We start from the raw sequence: 19198 nt of genomic DNA on the forward strand, positions 1-19198 counted from the left end.
TGCATGCATATGCACGCTTAAATAGCACTCCGATACAAGTCTGTGGGCTGTAGGGAGTTACACAGATACGGAAAAACTCATGCACCTCTGCCCTCTCCTACACATACATTCATATACGTGTAGCAACAGTCAGCACAGATGGCTCTAGGCATCTCTCGAAGAGAATCGGCTAAACACACACCAGGAAAGGCTGAAAGGAAAGCAGGCAGTGACAAGCAAGCAAACGAGGCTGAACACAGAACTTCATCGTAAAGTATCTATCCTGACGAGAAAACAAAGGATTTTTTAGAGGCCAGCCAGGCTGCCGTGGTTGAAGAGGCGCAGTGTGAAATCGCAGGTCATGTTTAGACTCCCACAGTAAAGGCTGCCCGCACCTTGACATCACCCACCTAGCCCACAAGAACAATGTCCTCTCCAGGCATCATGCAGAGACCCCATGTCAGTCCCTGTGAGGGGAAGGGGAAGGGGAAGCTAAGCGGGAGAGAAGGGCCGTGTTGGGAAAGCGGGGCTCAGAGTGAGCCCCCCAGTAGTGACGAACGCAGCCGAGACTTCCCACTCCACTGCCAGCTCTGATTCCCCTGCTGCAGATCGGTTTGGCTCTTTTCCCCCCTGCATTCCACAGTTTTATTCTTTAATAATCAGCACTCCGGCTCTCAGAGGCAGCCAGATCTCCTCCAGTCCACTCGGCACTGCCATCAATACCCAACTACAGACAATTTGTTCTTAAAAAATGCTGAGTCTTCCCTTCACACTCATTTCCTTGTATGTAAATGTCTTTTTTTTTTTTTTTTTCCTGAACCAACATAAGTTTTTTTTAGTTCTTCATCCCCCCTATTTTTTAAGCAATTTTTTGTAAGATGAGGCCGTGTTTCACAGAATCACAGGAATTCCGGGCACATGGTGCGATTCTTGGGGCTGTCCTGTGCAGGTCCATGGGTTGGACTTTTTGGATCCTTGTGGGGCCTTTCCAACCCAGAATATTCCGTGACTTCTTGAGTCTGTGTTTCGCTTTTGCAGAACCCTGTCTCCAACAGCCTCATAACTTTACCCACAGCTGCCTCCCAAACTCTTCCACCAACATCAAAAGGCCACTCACGGTGCAGCCCCACCAACATCTGTGAAGCTTTTTTCCCGTTTTTGAAACTTTTTGGAAACGAAGTGTAATGTGTCCCTCACGAGAGTCGCGGGGATGCGGTGGCAGGAGGAGCGGAGTAAGTAAAGATCTTCCCTGCGCCTGGGGCCGGCGACGCCGCGGGCGGCTGCAGCGGGAGGATGCCCCGATGCTCTGTCCGGAGCGCTGTCCCGGGGATGTGCCCGGCCGTGTGTCCGGAGCGCTGCCCCGGGGATGTGCCCGGCCGTGTGTCCGGAACGCTGCCCCGGGGATGTGCCCGGCCGTGTGTCCGGAGCGCTGCCCCGGGGATGTGCCCGGCCGTGTGTCCGGAACACTGCCCCGGGGATGTGCCCGGCCGTGTGTCCGGAGCGCTGACCCGGGGATGTGCCCGGCCGTGTGTCCGGAGCGCTGTCCCGGGGATGTGCCCGGCCGTGTGTCCGGAGCGCTGTCCCGGGGATGTGCCCGGCCGTGTGTCCGGAGCGCTGGCCCGGCACCGGCACCGGGCGGCCCTGGCCGGTCCCGCGGGGTGACAGCGCCACCCTGCGGCGGTGTGGCGGGGCCGGGGGCGCTGCGGGGCTCGGAGGCTGCGGGACTGCCCCGTCCTGTCGCGCTGGGATGCGCTCAGGAGCCGCAGCCCTGCCGGGACGTGCACAGCTGACCCCCGATGCCGCTGGCTCTAGGAGCGCAGCACCTGGGAGCTGCCCCTGCGCTACCTCCCTTTGGCCCCGCAGCCGCACAAACCCGGGCGTGGGTTCCGAACCGGCGCGGGAACCGGGCACTCACCGGCCAGGGAGATTAGGAGGAGCGAGGGGCTCCGCATCACAACTATTTGTTGTTATAAGTCTCCTCTACAGACCCCTCGTTCCTGTTTTCTCACAAACCCCATGGAAGTGGGAATACAACTCACATTATCTCCGTCTCCATAGTGACTGTCAGGCTAGCACATCCCACTTGCTTCTGCTAACCAGTGAGTATTCTTAATGCAAACCCAAGAAGTTTCAACAATAGAAACTAGACTAGATTGTAACATCGTTTAAAGGGCAAACATTTTCTGTATTTTTGACCCTTACTCCACGGTTATCTCCAGCTAATTGATTTGAAGATCCCTGACTGAGGGAAAATAATACATTTTCGTACCTTCAAATATCAGTTTGACTACTCCTGAAAACTTAGGCTGAGGATAAGAAGATTTAAGGAAGCTTAATAATTCTGTGATTTAAGAAAAAAAAGATCTCTGTAGAATATTTAAATGCTTAATTTTAACATTAGTATTCAGAGTTTCACCTGATGATGTGCAAAATATATAAAGCTCGTTGAATTATTTTAAATAAATACCACCTTAGTTATTCTAAAAGGCTTTCTGGTTGCAAGGTAATATTCCTAAATACAAAAGCACTGGTAGATGTGGGTTGGAACCATTTGCTGAATGGTCTTCTAGTATACAATTCTTATCTATTACTCATCCTAAACAATTGGCATAGTAGGGGATATAGTCAATTAAAAATTCAGTAATTCACTTTCTCACCCACTGACCTTCTGCTGACATTCCCACCTCCAAAACCTGCCAAAGGAGAGGTCACCTACACACACTGCTGCTGGTCCCCACACCCCTCCCACACCTCCCTATAGCCTTTTGATAAAGTGGCTCCTGTGGTAAAATATATCAAAGCACTACTGAGCTGTAGCTTTCCCAATCCATCATAAATGTATTTACCCCCACTCCAACTGGAGAGCCTTTTCCTTCATCTAGAGAGGAGAATCCAAGAGACCTTCAGAAGTCACCAGTCAGGCTGTGAATCTGAAAGGTTAGTCAACAGGAGGTTACTATTGGGTACAGGTAGTCAAGAGCAACTTAGGTGTACATCTCTTGAAAAAATGACGATGACAGGAATGAGAGTCACTGGCCCAGAAATGGGTCCCCTTTATTCCAGGATATGCCAGAAAGGACACAGTGCTGTTTGTCTGACCTGGGGCTTATAGGGTTTCATGAACAGGGAACTCTGCCCAAGCAGGAGAAGCAAGCCCCACAGTATGGGAACAACCTGCAGTCTGTACAGCTCTGTAAATGGAAGTATGAGCAAGCAGGGAAAAGGAACTGTTGGTCACAGCTCATATAATCTTCCCTAGCATTTTTCCAAGAACAGTGTTCAAAAACAGAGTAAATCCTGTGATATTTCTAGGGAACGCAGACAACAGAGATAATTACTCTGTGACAAGCCACTTTTCTTTCTGTACTGCTCAGATCAACCACTGGACCAGGAGGTGGACTTCAGTGATCCTAAGCTCAGCATATTCTACAATTCTGTGTTTGCTTGCTATAAGTCCCAAAGGCTTAACTGCAAGGCAAATCCAGCTGCATTTATCCCAGCCAGCCACTCTCTGGCACTGTTGCTCCATGCAGTTGTAGATGAAGGCCCCATATATCACTGTGAAAACAATTGCACAAAAACATTCCTTAGGGGAAACACCCAGAGCATATGGGGTTAAGAAAGAGAGAGGAAAAGGACTAAGAGAAGAAAAATTTTAAAAAAAAACAGCACACAAAGATAGGTATCTTGCATCTGAGCAGGATCTTACAATTCACACATGTTCTTAACAAATGTACACATTAAGCATATGCACATACTACTAGTCATTAATATTTCATACATGTCTTATCATGCCTTCACACATGAAGTCTTTCCTCAAATCACACTATTTTATTTACCCATCTCCTTCCTATTCTAAGATGTCCCTTCTTTCCGAGAGACTACCAAATCCACTCTATGCTTCCAGAGTTTTTTCAGACTCGAGATGTCCTTCAGTGAGCCTCTGATACTGAGATGTGTTTTCAATCATCTGGTCTTTGAGCTTTGATTAAGCAGAAGGGTACCAAACTCATCTGGTAAGAGATTATGCTTTTGGCATGTCCATCTGGCATAGTGTCCTGCACTGCACCACTTAATGGCAACAAAACCTGCACCATAGTCATGGTTTGAATCTGGTCTTACATAGTAACTGACCTTTCCACTGCTCTCTTAGTTCTTCTCTCACTTGAGAGAAAGTGCAAAACACTTTCCAGAGGCAAAACAGCATCCAGTCACATCTTCGATCACCACTGGCTTTCATCTCAGCTCCTTGTCTGCTTCTCTCCCTCTTTTTCTTTCCTCTCTTTTATATCTCATTGCCTGGAATATGTTCTACTTTCTTAAGCTATAAGTCTTCCTGTAATTCCCAAGCCTGCTAAACCTCCACCAGTTTAGCAGACACCTAATTAGATTAATAAGTAACACAGTTGTCCATGCTCAGTTGCTTCAGATGTTTCATATTTACAGGTAAATGCTGGATTAAAAATTTCTGCTTACTTGTGTCACCCAAGCTGAGGCACTGTTCAAGCAGAGGTATAGTACACATGTCTATACAGCAGCATGAAATGGAATTTACAAACTTTCTCACAAACTCCTCCCTTGATAATTGAAGCTTTACTGGCTTAGCTGCACTGGACTTAATATATTCTTTCCTCTGTTCTTCAAGAACTGATTTCTTACTTCATTGACTGTACTACTTTGAAAAATTCTCTGCAGAAGAAGGTTGGGCAGTTAAAAAGGAATGTAATATAGCAATAATATGTGGTTGCAAAAAAAGAGAAACACTATGAATAAACAGGCACGTTGTATGGGTGTGGAAGTCGATCCAGCCCCCAGCATCAATCTCCAGCCTCCGAGGACTAACCCCTAAGGCCGTGGGAGAAATGTCCGAGATTAGAGTGAGAAAAATCTCACCTGTAAGGCCCCATGGGAGTCCTCTATGTTAATTAGTCTAGAAAGTTCTCTGTTTCTTGTTCCATGATTAGTTCATTTTTACTGCATTGTTAGGAATATTTATTATCATGTTTCCCCATTGGACCCTGTCCCTCAACCCTACCTTATATAAATACTCTATCCATCCTGGACCCTGCCCTTTCGGTGTACACCCATACCGAGTTCAGATTCCTGTTTGTTGTTTTGCCCATTAAACCAGTTCTGTTTTGGATGACATCAAAGTGTGCCTGCCCATCCTTCTTCTTCGCATCAGCCACTGTGGATTCTCATCCAACTCTCTGAAAATCGCCGCCACTATTGGGGCTTGAGATATATAGGAAGGAACATAACATGTTCTCTTACTCTGAAGCCATAGTAAGTCCAGACTCATGTACAAAATTGTCTTCTGGGCAGTGAATTTCAATAAGTACATATATTAGCTAGAGGTGACCCAGAGGGGAACAACAGGAAAATGATCCACTACAACAATGAAATACATGATCCACGAGGAAAGGTTGTGTTACCATATTTTATGGAAACACAGACTGAGCAGGGAAAGTGAAATAGTCTTCAAACGTGCAAAAACACATTGCAAAGACAGCAAGATAAGGAACTGTTGTACTCATGATAAATGGACTTGAGCAGCATTTAGACAAAATTAGTTTAATGGCAAATACTGCCAAGATTTAAGATCAGGTTAAATAATCATCTACAGAAATTTAGCAGTATGGGATCCTACCACAGTCTCCAAACATCCAGGTTCCTTTTAGGCATGAGGCCAATGAGTCTGTGACTCTGCTTTCAACCACTGTGCTGTGAAAATTCCTTTCATAAAGCATGGTGAGACGCTTCCCGACTTCTTCTGAAAGTTTTCCAGAAAGCATCTAGCTGACCAGAGGAGATGGAGTTTGCATCCAGGAGTCTAGAGGAACATCCAGAGCAGTAGTCTCTAGGCTATATTTCATGAAGTAAGCCCTTTCATCCTGTCTTGCCAAAACAAGCACTCTCCCCAGTCCTCTTGAAGCAAATGTCTAATAATAGGAGCCTTTACACATTTCTAATCAGTGCAGCAATTCAGACACTTAAGATTTGAGACTGTAGATTCTGAAGTTTTGTGAACAACTTTCATTGTATGCTTCAGACAATACAGTGAGACATCATCATTGACCCCAAGTCCATGACTTGCCAAAGGTAGCCCTACTAAAGAAGCCTTATACCAAATGAATGCAAACCAAATATTGAGTTTAGCAAGTTTTCTAACTGGAATCAAGATAAAACAATTTTAGAATAGTAATTTAATCTATAATCAGCAAGTCTCTAGGTCCTACAACTACATATGATGCAACAAAAGGAAAAATCAAGACTCAGAAGTAATTTTTGCTGTGATTTATATGCTCATTCCTATTTTCTTATTATATTCTCAGACATCTCTAGATGGGGAAACAAATTTTTGGTTATCTACGGTTTTGAAAGATTACAAAAGATACTTTGGTAGGTTTAGATTACACTTAACCTTTAAAATCATCTTTCAAAAGCTAAGGGACTGAATAGTTTAATGTGATATACTAATTTTGTTTTGCGTGCCTATTGAGCACTGCAATTTTTGTAAACGTTACAAGGGAAGATGCACATTGTTAAGCAGTTTTTTCTTTCTAACTGATCTTCTCTATTTGCACTCCATCTAGTGCAAAATGCTTTTTAGCTTCTGGGTTGCAAAACAATAAATATTGATAATCAGCCTGAGAAGACTAAAGGTCTACCTCTTCTGTGTGTTTAGTCTGGTGTTCTGTCCCAGTGAAATTGCATCATAGTACACTTCAAACACAACTAAGAATTACAGCTTTCATCACAGGGAGAAACCTTGAAATCTCATTGAGGTAAGCAACATAGTCCCCTTGGTTCAGACAGAGTGAGACCACAGAGTGTTTGTCACCAGGGCAGCATCCCAGTATAAGGCCAAAGTGGCCACAGTGTCAAAATTTGGGGATGAGCTTGTAGATAGTGAGCATGGCACTCTTCTACCAATGCTTCTATCAAGGGAAGATTGCTTCTTAGCAGAATTATGACAGAAACCTTCCTACTCTTAATTGCCATAGAGGAAAGTCTACCAAGTCCTGCTGTAGCATTTTCACCATTGTAGCTGTCCCCTTACTAGATATTGGTTTTATCGCTGCTGTATGTAGAGAGATTGTGAGTCTAGAGTTGGAGGGTACTTTGGATTCCTTCCTCAGGTAACCCTCCAGAGATGTACTTTTCATTGCCAGAAGACAGGGCACCTTAGTAAGAATAAGCAAGAGAAATATAGCAGGGAAGAGCATTAATTGACAAATCAAATGTGACAATGGTTCTCTCTTCCAATCAAGCCAGACATCAACATTTGGAGCTCTAAGATATCATGAGGTTTCCACTTATCCTGCCTCATCTTCATCCATCCATGTTCTGGCTTCATTGCCACACACACTGAGTGAAAATTGACTTGATTCTAATTTGAGCAGTGCAGAGATTACACAGTTCCCACTGGCTTGACCACAACATGGATCAGCATACCTCTTTTTTCATTTGTCAATACATCACTGGTGGTACAGCTTAATCATGTGAATCCCTCTAGCAATTCATCTTACTCCTTTCAAAGGTATTCCTCGTAATCTCTCAGATAAATGCTTAGATGCATTTCTGTCATCAGAAAAAATACATGCCTCTGGGATTGCCCCCAGACCAGAACAGCACCACACAAAAATCTTGTATTTTCACTAACAGCAAATACAAAATCTTGTAGCTTCATTAATTGCAGAACCAAACCCCTTGTTATTTCACTACTTACAAGTAACCATCTACAAAAGAGAAAAGAAACCTTTTTTTTCTTTCTGATTTCTAAACTACACTTCCCAGAGATCTCAGGTCTAGAGTCAAAGTGCCTATTTGTGTCTTGCTACCTGGTGCAGCTTCCTGTTAGGGAAACATCCTGAAAGACAAATAGTGCAGATTTAAGAGTATAATTTTTTTCCCTGTCATATGAAAAACAAATATTCAACTTCTTTCAGCAACCAGTAAGAAACCCCATAATATCAGACCTATGTTTAGGTCATATCTGTTATCTTGTAATTGAGCCTTTAAACATTCATTTTTCTCCTAAGAATAACTCATTAACAGACTTGATAATCATCTCTTCATAAAAATACAGGACTTTACAGGCTTTATTCGTATTGAAATTAATAATTTGTTTTATTGTATACTGCTTACTATTTTGAGACAAATCTGTGTGAATATGAACCCTCCTGTTTGGAATAAAAATATCATCTCTCAATTTTGTGCATGGTTGTTTTTAAAAATTACTCTGATTATCTGAATTTATATACATTTGACAGTACATCATTTCTAGATTTCAAAAGCTAATCATATGCCTTCCAATGCTTGATGTTTTTAAATGACGAGAGCCTCTGGATTATTTTGTTCCATACATGTGAGATGCCAAAAAAATCTCCTAAATGTGATATTTTTTCCCCCTGCTCACAGAAACTGTGGCCATCTAAGAAAAACAAGCATATCTAGAACTGCAATATTTTAAATTATCCTGATTTTTAAAGTAATCTAATAATGGAAGTGGGGGAAGGGAGAGTCCCAACATTATTTTTGAAAGCACAGGATTGATGATATTAATGTTGCCAACCTAAACATGAGAACATTGGTTTGTTTAGCTTGCTATCTTTTTCACCAGCCATCATTTAAAAGTAGCTACTGCTCGTTCCTAAGAGAGTCTGCAATTTATTTACAGCTACAGTAAAGTCAGCACTGAAATAAGTGTCTATTCATTAGGCTGCTTCTTAGGAGTTAGAAACATTTCTAGTGTCTTAAATCTAAAAAAAATGCCCCATTAAGGAGTTTTTCAGGTGGAGATGACCCCTAGTGAATAGTTTTATAAGGATGTGTCCAACAAAGTTTACTCTTCATTTATCCTTCATGTGTTTTCCAGAACATTTATCTCTTTTACATGGATATTTTAATCACTGCCTCTGAGCATCAGGGTTTGACTAACCTAGCTGTGTTGTCATGCTGCAGTTCTATGACAAAGCAGAACATTGTTTGCATCATGTCCTCTCCCAGGTCACTGACTTAGAATGGTCACTTATCTACAAATCTTTCCTATGTTTTCTTTCTATTACAATAAGCCTCTCTTTCATCAGGATTATCAGCAAAAGCTGCAGGATATTTTAACTGGCTGCAATTCAGCTTCATGTGGGGGTGCTCACATGCACCCTGCGGTATTTTGTGCAGTTACAAGCAATTTATGAGATGTTTAAAAGTGCATACTTCACTTTACAGATTTAACTCTTTGCTTGACTCCAGTGTCTGCTTAAACTCAGTACAAGATATCTGTAGAGACCAGTTTAAATCTCATGCAGTGCTGACAGCCTCTACTCTTTCTTCACCCTCTTTGGAGCTGAAGGTTTTCCACAGATTGTTTGAATGCAGCCCTAACATGCCTTATATGCGTTATAAAAATAATTTTAAAATTCTTTCCAAACCAAGCACAGGCTTCCTGAGCAAGGGCCCAAAACGGCAGGAGATTCCCCATTAAGCCCTTCTGGCATGAGACCTGCAGTCCTACTCTGGGGCAGGTTACCTTTAAAGGTCCCTTCCAATCCAAACTATTCTATGATCCTATGTTTATCTGAAATCATTGTGTGGCCACCATAGTGTCTGTCTCTCCCCCTACCCAGTATCTCCCTGAAAGCTGCCAGTATGCAGACAGTCACCTAAGGAAGCACACCAAACCAAACCTGTATGACACTGGGCTGGCAGGTGTTGGCTCCTGCCATACCTACCACCCCTGAGAGCAAAACAAGCACAGAGCAGAGACCAGTTATTTAGTGTCTTCAGCCATGGCCCTGGCATAGCAAGTCTTCAGTTCTCTGTCATTTCTAGAATTGATTTATCTTTCTGCTTTTTTAAAAGAAGGATGGAACTAAGAATAGATGCCACTGTGCTTGTACCTGCACACCCCTATCTGTGCTTTCAGAAAAGCGAAGAATTGGAGAATCTTTGAGGAAGTACAAACAGTTCCTGTAGGGTGACCATGCTTCACCCCAGAGTATTAATTAAATTCTTTCATTCTTTGGGTGCAGACAATAACTTTTTGCTACAAATTCCTATGAGGGTTAGCAAATTGCAGCCTAGCTTTGTGACCTTCACGTAATTGAACACAGAATTTCTGATTACTGAGGGCACTTGATTTGTCCCCAGCATCCTTCCAAATCCAAAGCATAGCTCCAACACCCAGTATCGCTCTTGGGAATGTTCTGCACTACTTTGCATTGTGTCCATGTGGTCTCTGGATGCAGGAGGGATTTTATACCAAATAAATTATTTTATACTGAGTAAATTATTCCCTCTAAAGTGATCAAAGGCTTTATTCATGGAATCATTCTGGACTTGTTCGTGTGCATGCCAGAGCTAATACAATCTTTTGCCCTTTGTTATTTGGGATCTTCCAAACTCCAGTTGATTGTTATGAATTGTCTACTGAGCCTCCATGAGCCATAAAGTGAGAACCTATTTACTGCCTTGATTAAACAGAGTCTCTTGGCTATCTTTTTATCATATCTTTTCACTACATTTTTTCTTCTTTTAAAAAGACATAACTTGGGTTGATTCTAAAGTCAATGGCCCATGGACAGCATCTTCCACAATCATGAGGCATAAATATAGGGAGAAAAGCCCCTCTTTTGGCTGACAGCTGTAGGTGTTCCCTTACTTTCGGCAATTGAGAAGAAAGAAAAGCAATTTCCTAGAAGTTTCCTTCCTATTACCATATTGCTGTATGGGTACTTTTCCTTTGTAATTTGAAAATCAAAACTTGTCTTTTATAGAACTGCACTGTGGCAGCTCTTGTAAAACTTGGCCTGTTCAAAAAAATCTTACTTTTCTTCCTGTCATAAAACAGAACAATCTGTTTTCTATATGTAGTGCATGTTTTGGAAGAATCTGATTTAGGACAGTAAATATTTAGAGGGCTTTAAGGGTGGCTATTATTTCTACTTACATATTGACCAGAAAACAGAGTCTGCAAGAGAACAGAAAAGGGAAGGTAGAAACTGAAGAACAGTGATATAAGAGAAAAATGGTGTGCAGAAGAGAATCAGCAGATAGAGGAAAGAGAAGAGGACTGAAGGAAATAGGAGTTAACTGAAATAGGAGTAAAGGAAAGAGATTCTGGAATGAAATAAAATCCAGCACTTTGAAAAAATCAATCACTGTATTAAAAATATATAGGAAATACAGCATTTATTTGGTATTTCTAAGAATTTGTTGTAAATCAACAACTATATTTTGAAAATAAAAATAAAATCTGGGTTCAAGAGTGTAATCTGACAGAAAAGCTAGTATTTCTAGAATCCACAAGATGCTGTTTCTTTTACAATTTCCATCCCTAGAGCTCCTTTTTCGAAATTATTACGCTGTCTCTCCTTCAGACTGGCTTTTCTGATGGTCTTCCTTTTAGATGCTGACAGAACAATGCATTTCAGCTCCAGCTCAGTCATTTTAAGTGTATTACATTGTTAGTCCTTCAAGTCATACTGCTGATAATGCAGTGAAATAATACAACCATAGAAATCAAACAACTGGCAAGTGGATGCTTTCTGCCTTTTCATCCTTTGTCCCAGATTACTTCAGCTCATCATTGTTCCTGTGGTTTGTCAGGACTTCAGGAAACCTGAGCATGCTGAATTTGACATGCCTAAGTGCTAGTCTGCGCTGAATCACTGCCCTACTGAATGACTGCGCGTCACTTCCACCACAGTGCCTCCTGCCTCAGCAAGGAGATGGGGACTTTCCTGCCAGTTCCTTCTCTACAGGCTTTACTATCTACCCAGAATCAGTGCTAGAAAAGACAGCAGGGATATCAATAGTGGGGGGAAAGCTAAACAGGTGGCAGTAGATTTGGCTGATATGGAAAAAGTGACAAGAAAGCCAAAGGATATAAATGTTCCACAGTCTTTGGATGTCTGAGCTGGTTTTGCCAAATGGGAAACGGCAAACCTGTGACCTAAACCTTTGCATCCATGGCTTGCAAAAAGCAACATCGAGGTTTTCATGCTATTACTGAGAAAATTGTTAACACTTTTCTACATAAAGGGCAGGGTATTGGTCACTTCAACACAATTTGTAATGAAGGCATTTCTACAGAAAGCATCTGTTAATGCCAGTGACTGCATCAGTTTTTGCTCATTACAGGCAATTAAGCTGCTGATAGAGGACCTCACCTAAGAGGTCTTCTGTAAGTTATCTGTTTAATTACTAATATGGATGAAACAAGGGAAAATTACCACTTCCTCCCAGGGGGAGAAACCAGTCAGGCTTACCTTGTTAAAGACACCACATGTATTTTATGAGATCCCTGATGCTCCCTGAATCACTCTTGGTTTGTTCAGGGAGCTTTACAGAAGTACAAGGACTCTGATTTCTGTGGCTACTTCAACTCCGTTAAGATACTAAGATAATGATTTACTTATTGTTCCCAAAAGCATTAAAGTTTCCAGAGACCCTAGAAAACCCTTCCTAGAGAGGTGATCAATGATCAAAGTCAGACCTTAAGGTGCATTTGGACAATGGTAACATGCTTTAACTTTTGGCATGCCCTGAAGTGGTCAGGTAGTTAGACCAGATGATTGTTGTAGCTCCTTTCCAACTGAAAATATTAAATTCTATTCTATTTCTATTCTATTCTATTCTATTCTATTCTATTCTATTCTATTCTATTCTATTCTATTCTATTCTATTCTATTCTCTCAGTTTGCAAACACTTTGCATGAAAAAATACTTTTCTTTCCCAATTGCTTAGAGAAAATGCATCATACTCAATTCAAACAACATAAAGGTGATACTGGCATGTAGACATATCTTGAAGGAAACAATTCAGGATGATAAAAGCATAGCGTTGGTGCAGAAACAATTTTCACACTTATGCCAAAAGACCCACTGTGTGATTGTTGCACTAAGCACAAAAAAAGTGAAAAACCATGTATATAAAAACAAGCTTCCTTAAACCTTAGACCTTAACATATACAGAGAATCTCTCATTTTACTCAATTCCAAATGAGTGCTTTAAGAGTAAGCCTTTATTCATGAGAGCAAGCGAGGAACTGGACACACAACGTCAAAACACACTCAGCTGTATGCACCATGGTGGTGGGTTGCTTGAGCATGAATCATTAAATAAAAACTTCACACAAAGTAAGAATTCTCATGGCTTAAGACATATCTTCACCTATGCAAACCCCAAGGACTCATTTAAAGGAGTTAACTTGTATTTCTTTTGACAGGTCTACAACTTTCCGTTTCTCTTCTTCCAATTGTTTTACCACTCTATGTCCTGCATCTGGGTTTACAAGATGCTACTGACCATACATAATTTAATATCCTGTCTTTGGTTTCCTACCAAACCACAAGACCATATATCTTCTTTATTTTTCTAATTTTTCTGCCTTTTTTTGTCTTTTATGTAAATTGTAGTCTCATATAAACAAGCCCAAATGTCTCTGTTGCTGCACTAATGTTACTGAAACTCAGATCTACCTCTTAGAAATTGACAGTTTCTTCTATTGACACCAATAATACCTATTCCATAAACTTCTTCATTCTCTCATTATTATGTTACAGCAGAATATTATTCTAATCCAGTCATTTTCAACCAATCTAACATAGCCCCAAAGTGTATTAGCCAGCAGGCACTGTTAGGCTGTGCATCCATCAGTTGACAACTATAAAATCCCAGGATTATTAGAGAGATATCCAGAAAGGGAAGGGAAAAATAATTTGTCTCCTACTTTTCCATCTGTTGCTGTTCACTCTATACAATTAAGGATCAGTTCCTCACCCCTTCTTCTTCCATCCACTCAAAACTGGAAGTGGCTTCCACCCCTGGGGCAGAAGAAACAATGCTTTGTGAAATTGAACTAAAGGCAAGGAGGAGATGTCTGATCCACCCGACCCACTCCTGTCCCTAAGCAGGAAATATCTCCAGCAATCCCACCACACTATGGTACCTACAGAGGGTTTGCACCACGATGCTACATCAATGTCAGTACAGTGAAGTATCCCAACTGCATGGCTGGCATGTCCTGAGGGTGAGCGCTCTGTAAACTATCTGTAAACTGCCAAGTAAGCAGGACATTATATGACACCTTACTGCTACAGGGAAGTTAATCAAATGTCATAATCCCATTACTAAACGCTGATGGTTGTATCCTTTGTGTGCATGGGCTTTTTCCCCATGTTCACATTTCATCATGTGGACAAAATAAAGGGGTATATCAGATTTTTTTTGTGAGTTTGTCACTTTCTCTCTGCCCACCTTTTTCTTCCTTAAGTACATGTCACCAGAACATGCAAGTGCGTGTATTCTATAGTCATGATTTCTTTTGACCATGTTCCTTTTCTAAGCAGCTTTTTTCTTAGATTGCAGGACTTATCTTCAGAACAAAGAAGGAGCTTGAACTTGTATGTTTTGTTCATGACAGGATGTCTTCCTTCAAGTTGGCAAAACCAACCCCACTATGCCAATGCTAACGCCAGTACTGCTTAGTATGAGCATTACTATTTCCATTCTTTGAGAGGGCTATTCACTATTTGTAGGGAGTAAATTTATATTTGCTATAAATATCTTCTGTAGCATTTTCCACATAATTAATTGCACTGTGATATTCATCTAACTGAATATAACTGGTTATCAAGCATGCAGACTTTTCCCCTGCTGTATCAGCATCCACCAAGCCATCTTTTCCTTCTGACATCATCAGAGCCACTACACTGCTGTTGCTTAATTACCATTCTCATCAGTGAGTCAAAAAAGTAAACCTTCAATGCAAGCAAGAGGTCCATTTCTCCTTTTGGCTATCTGCCAGCAGAGCAGTTGGTGGGGATTAGTGTTTGAGGTCTTTTTTCTCCTGCATTAAGGAGTGGCTATTGAAAGATGCTTGAAGAAACTGCTTTGGCAGGGAGAAGCTAAAAGGTTTTGTTAGTTGCTCAGGTGGACACTGTAGCACATTTTTGTCAGTCTGAAATAAAATAGCCCTTTTAATGGTGTGGACTCCTCCTCCCTGCTGCCCAGAAAGTGGCTCAAACAATTGCAATGGAATGGGAGTTCTGGGGAGGGAGGAAGATGAAACGAGTCACGACACCTCCAAAAGACTCAGGCTGCCCCATTCTCATTTAACTCTTGTCCTAACATTTCAAAATATTCCTCTGACATATTAAAAATCTCTCATTTTCTTCTCTTTGGACAACAAGTAACAATTCTCTTTGGACAATGAAAAAGATAACTTTACTCCTTACTTCTACAGATCCAGCTCTTTTTACAGAAGTATATAACATCCCTCTTTCTCCAACACCAAAAAAGCCTTGTGTATGGTATGGCTTTATTTCCATAACTGACCAAAAGGGACTCGTAATTAAGCAGCATCCAAAGCAGGTAAATCCACAAATCTTGACTTTCTAACTTGACATGCCTTAAAGCCAGAAGCACTGAAGTGATTGACAGCTTGTAAGAGACCCTTGAAATAGGCATTGGCCCCCTCCCACCACTCCCTGCCCTAAGCCTCACTTTCTTAAGCGACTTATGCTCATCTTTACAATGGAATATATGAGTCTGAAGGGCTGGGAGAAAGTCTTTCATAACAAATTATAATCCCACTGAAATCAGTCATACTGAAGATATAATGTCACTTCTATATCTGGAAAGTTTATGAGTATACCCATCAGCTTTAAGTAAGGGATTGCTAATTGAAGCATCTAAGTGTGATTACAGCTGCAAAATCTAACCAGTGCTCAGTGATGGTATACTTCTGTGGTACTTCTGACAGCATAATTTATTAAATGACGGAGAGCAGTGTTTATGCACACAAATTGAGCTTCTCCATCTTACAGTCTGCCAAGGTTGAATTTGTGTGCTTTGGCAGCCAAACCAAGATAGCCAATGCCAAGAGAGAGTCTGAGCACAGGCGAATTAAAACTCCATGACAGTGTAATGGATGCAGCACCTTCCCAGAGGAAACAGACCCCTGAGGGCACCAGATCCCACCCCTGACAGAGGCCAGTCAGCTTGACAAAATGGTGGAATTAAATGTCTGCCCCTTTCCTCTTACTTGCACTTCTTTCCAATCTGAAACATCCTCTGACCTCCCCACTTCAAGACATACTCTACAGAATGTAATTTTCTTCACACCGTTGAGGGGAAGAGTTCTTGCTTTTTATCTGGAAGAGACTGAGGTCACACCTCATCATAGCTTCCTCCCAAGGAGCAGTGGAGGGACAGCTCCAATCTCTGCTCTCTAGGACCAGGGACAGGCCCCGAGGGAATGGCTGGAGCTGTGTCAGGGGAGGGTCAGACTGGACATCAGGGAAAGGTTCTTCCCCCAGAGGGTGTCGGGCACTGAACAGGCTCCCAGGAATGGACATGGCCACGAGGCTGCCAGAGCTCCAGGAGTGTTTGGACAGCGCTCTCAGGGATGCACAGGGTGGGACTGTTGGGGTGTCTGTGCAGGGCCAGGAGTTGGATTTTATGATCCTTTTGGGTCCATTTTACACTTGGAATAGTCTATGATTCTGTGAGAAGAAAGGGGATGATGAGCACTTGGTCCTAAGGAGATCATTCTCTCTCACAGGACAAGATTTATGCTGTGGATTGTGTTCTTTAGCTTATGCAAGGCACAAATTCATTCCTACCCCATGTACTTCCATGAAATACCAAACTGTTATCACACCTTAAAGGAGTATTTCAGTGCACAAGTCCAGTGTCAGCAACCCTGTACATAGTATTAGCCAATCTTTGCTTTTTAAAAGTAAACTTAGAATAAAACCTTGATTACCTGCATAATTAATCCCTGTTCACAGTAATTTGCATGCCTGAATAATTAAAGAATTAGGTTTTAGAAATGAAAAGCGAGAAAATCCTCCATTTTTGTACTTGAAAAGCTGCAGCAGCAATCATGATAGTTCATAGCACATAAATAATTCAAACTGAGCTTCCTTGCCTTTATTTTTTTTCCTTCCAGAAATCCTCTTAGCGTTTCCTAATTAAATGAAAATATTTTATAAGCCATCACTTTCTGACATCACAAGAATATTTTAAACTCCAGATTAGACAAACCAGATTTACGTTTTCAGTATTTGCGATCTGACGTTCAGAGCTATTTAAAGGAACCATAAATCATCATAAAGGGGTGACAAAATGGACATATACTTTCGAAGGAAAAAAACCTGGGAAAATAAACTGCATTGCGCCTGTCAGCTGAGTTTAATTCAACATTCATTTTTCTTGGCAACTCTGCACTTTCGATTTACACTGCTAAATGAAAAAACTGGTAAAATCCTGACAAAAATTATACACTTAGCAGGTGTGGGGGGCGGGAGAGAAGGCGTATATACTGAAGGATGCCAAACCAGCACTGAAAGATGACTTTTTCCCCACAGAATTTCTGTATTTTACGTGTTTACCTGTCCCGGCGCCCCTGAGGCCCGTAGCCGCTGCGTGCGGGCAGCAGGGGGCACCCTCCGCCCGCCATGCCGGGCTGGCAGAGCCCGCGCGCGGGGAACTTTCTGGAACATCCCCAGGGCGCCTTGAGGGGCCGCGCCGTGAGGGGCCACGCCGTGTCCGCAGCCCGGGAACAATTGGCCGGCGTGTCGCTACCGTGTCCCCGTTAAGCCCAGGCGGCCGGGGGGAAGCTCACTCGCTCCCTCCTCAGCACGAAGCTCGGACCGCCCCTCGGCCGCCATGCAGCCACTCATCGTTGCGATGCCGCCTGCCTCCATTTTCTCTGGGCTCCCTCCCGTCTTCAGCCACCGTTCTCAGCCACCGCACCCGCCGCTCCCAGCCCGTTCTTCCCGGCGAGCCGAGCGGGGTGGCACGGCCGGGAGGCCGCAGGCCTGGTGCAGGGTAGCGGGACCCCTGCTGGCGAGGCGCAGAGCCCTCTCCGCCGTGAGGGGCAGGGCCCGGCGGCCCACAGGCATTTTCATTTCGGTCGCCCCTTCGCGGGGGGACACAGTCGTGTTCGCCTGGAGGGCCGTGCCTGGAAACACAAACCGCGAAGAGGTCGCGGCTCTATTCCCTTGTTATAATCAGGTTTTTTAAAATCTTGGGCTCTCTGGAAGCAGCGCTGAAGGGGCGCGGTGGGCGTAGGGCTCTGTCTGCTCGCATACCCCTGTAGAGCTTCCCTGGCTCCTCCGCAGTCCCGGATTAACGCTTGTGCCAGTCCTGGATGTGATCCCACCCCATCCTCCGCTGTCCCGTTTAATGCGCAGGAGCGGTGGCTGTGTAAAATGGCGAGGCTGGCTGAGTGATGCAGGGACAGGCTGCTCCCCCCGGGGCTCCTGTCCTTGGATCGAACATAAATTCCCCAAAATGGTTACATCCACGGGGTCCCGGTCTGTCCTTTTCCTCCCGAGTAACAGAGCACGTAACATTCTGGACCGCCAAAGTGTATTCCAATCACAAGGTTGCTGAAAATCATACTAACCCTTCTAAGAAACCCATACCGATTGTTTAAAAATACTTGCATTGCACCCTTGTCGCGATTTTTACATGGGTTTATCGCTACTTCTGAACAGTACATTTTTTATTTAAAAATATTATTTTTAAAAATAACGAAAAAAAAAAAAGCGTTGTCCCCGTGTCACGATTTTAACATGAGAGCGTGTCACTACACCTGCATTTGTTTCACTGCTCGTGAACACAAAGTGAATCCTGGGATTTAAAACTTTCCCCGGATGCGATGGTGGATTTTAATTGCCGCAGCCAGCGCGGCGGCCAGCAGTCACGAGCAGAGGGATAACCGGGGATGTACCACTGTAAAACAATCCCGAGGTGTCTGCAGAGAGTGCCACGGTCATATTTTATCAGTGTGGTTTGTCACGCTGCTCAGGATCTCCCGGGGATCGTCCTGGTTAATCCGGTTGGTTCAGACTGAGCGCTGTCTGACGCAGACATAGAGACAAAGCCTGTCAGACAGAACCAGAGAAAAGCTGCTCGTGTTACTGACTTCGCATTACCTCGAGTCTGATTTTTTCCCGATATATTGAAAAAGGCCAGGGCGAGGTTAGATATATATTTATATATGTGTATATAAATATATAATATGTACTTTATAAATATTATATGTATAAAAACTAAATGCCAATCAGAATCTCTCAGTCCCGGGTTTACCCTTTATTGAGCTGTTTTGGGAGAATCTGCAAGGCCTAGGGCACAGGGACGGGGTTGCTGCTTCATACAGAAAACAGAAGAGACATTGCAGGAGGGAAAACAATCAAATAA

The sequence above is a fragment of the Pseudopodoces humilis genome, chromosome 5, assembly GCF_049639895.1.
Source record: "Pseudopodoces humilis isolate 2021_Gansu_Grassland_sample_001 chromosome 5, ASM4963989v1, whole genome shotgun sequence".
NCBI lineage: Eukaryota > Metazoa > Chordata > Aves > Passeriformes > Paridae > Pseudopodoces > Pseudopodoces humilis.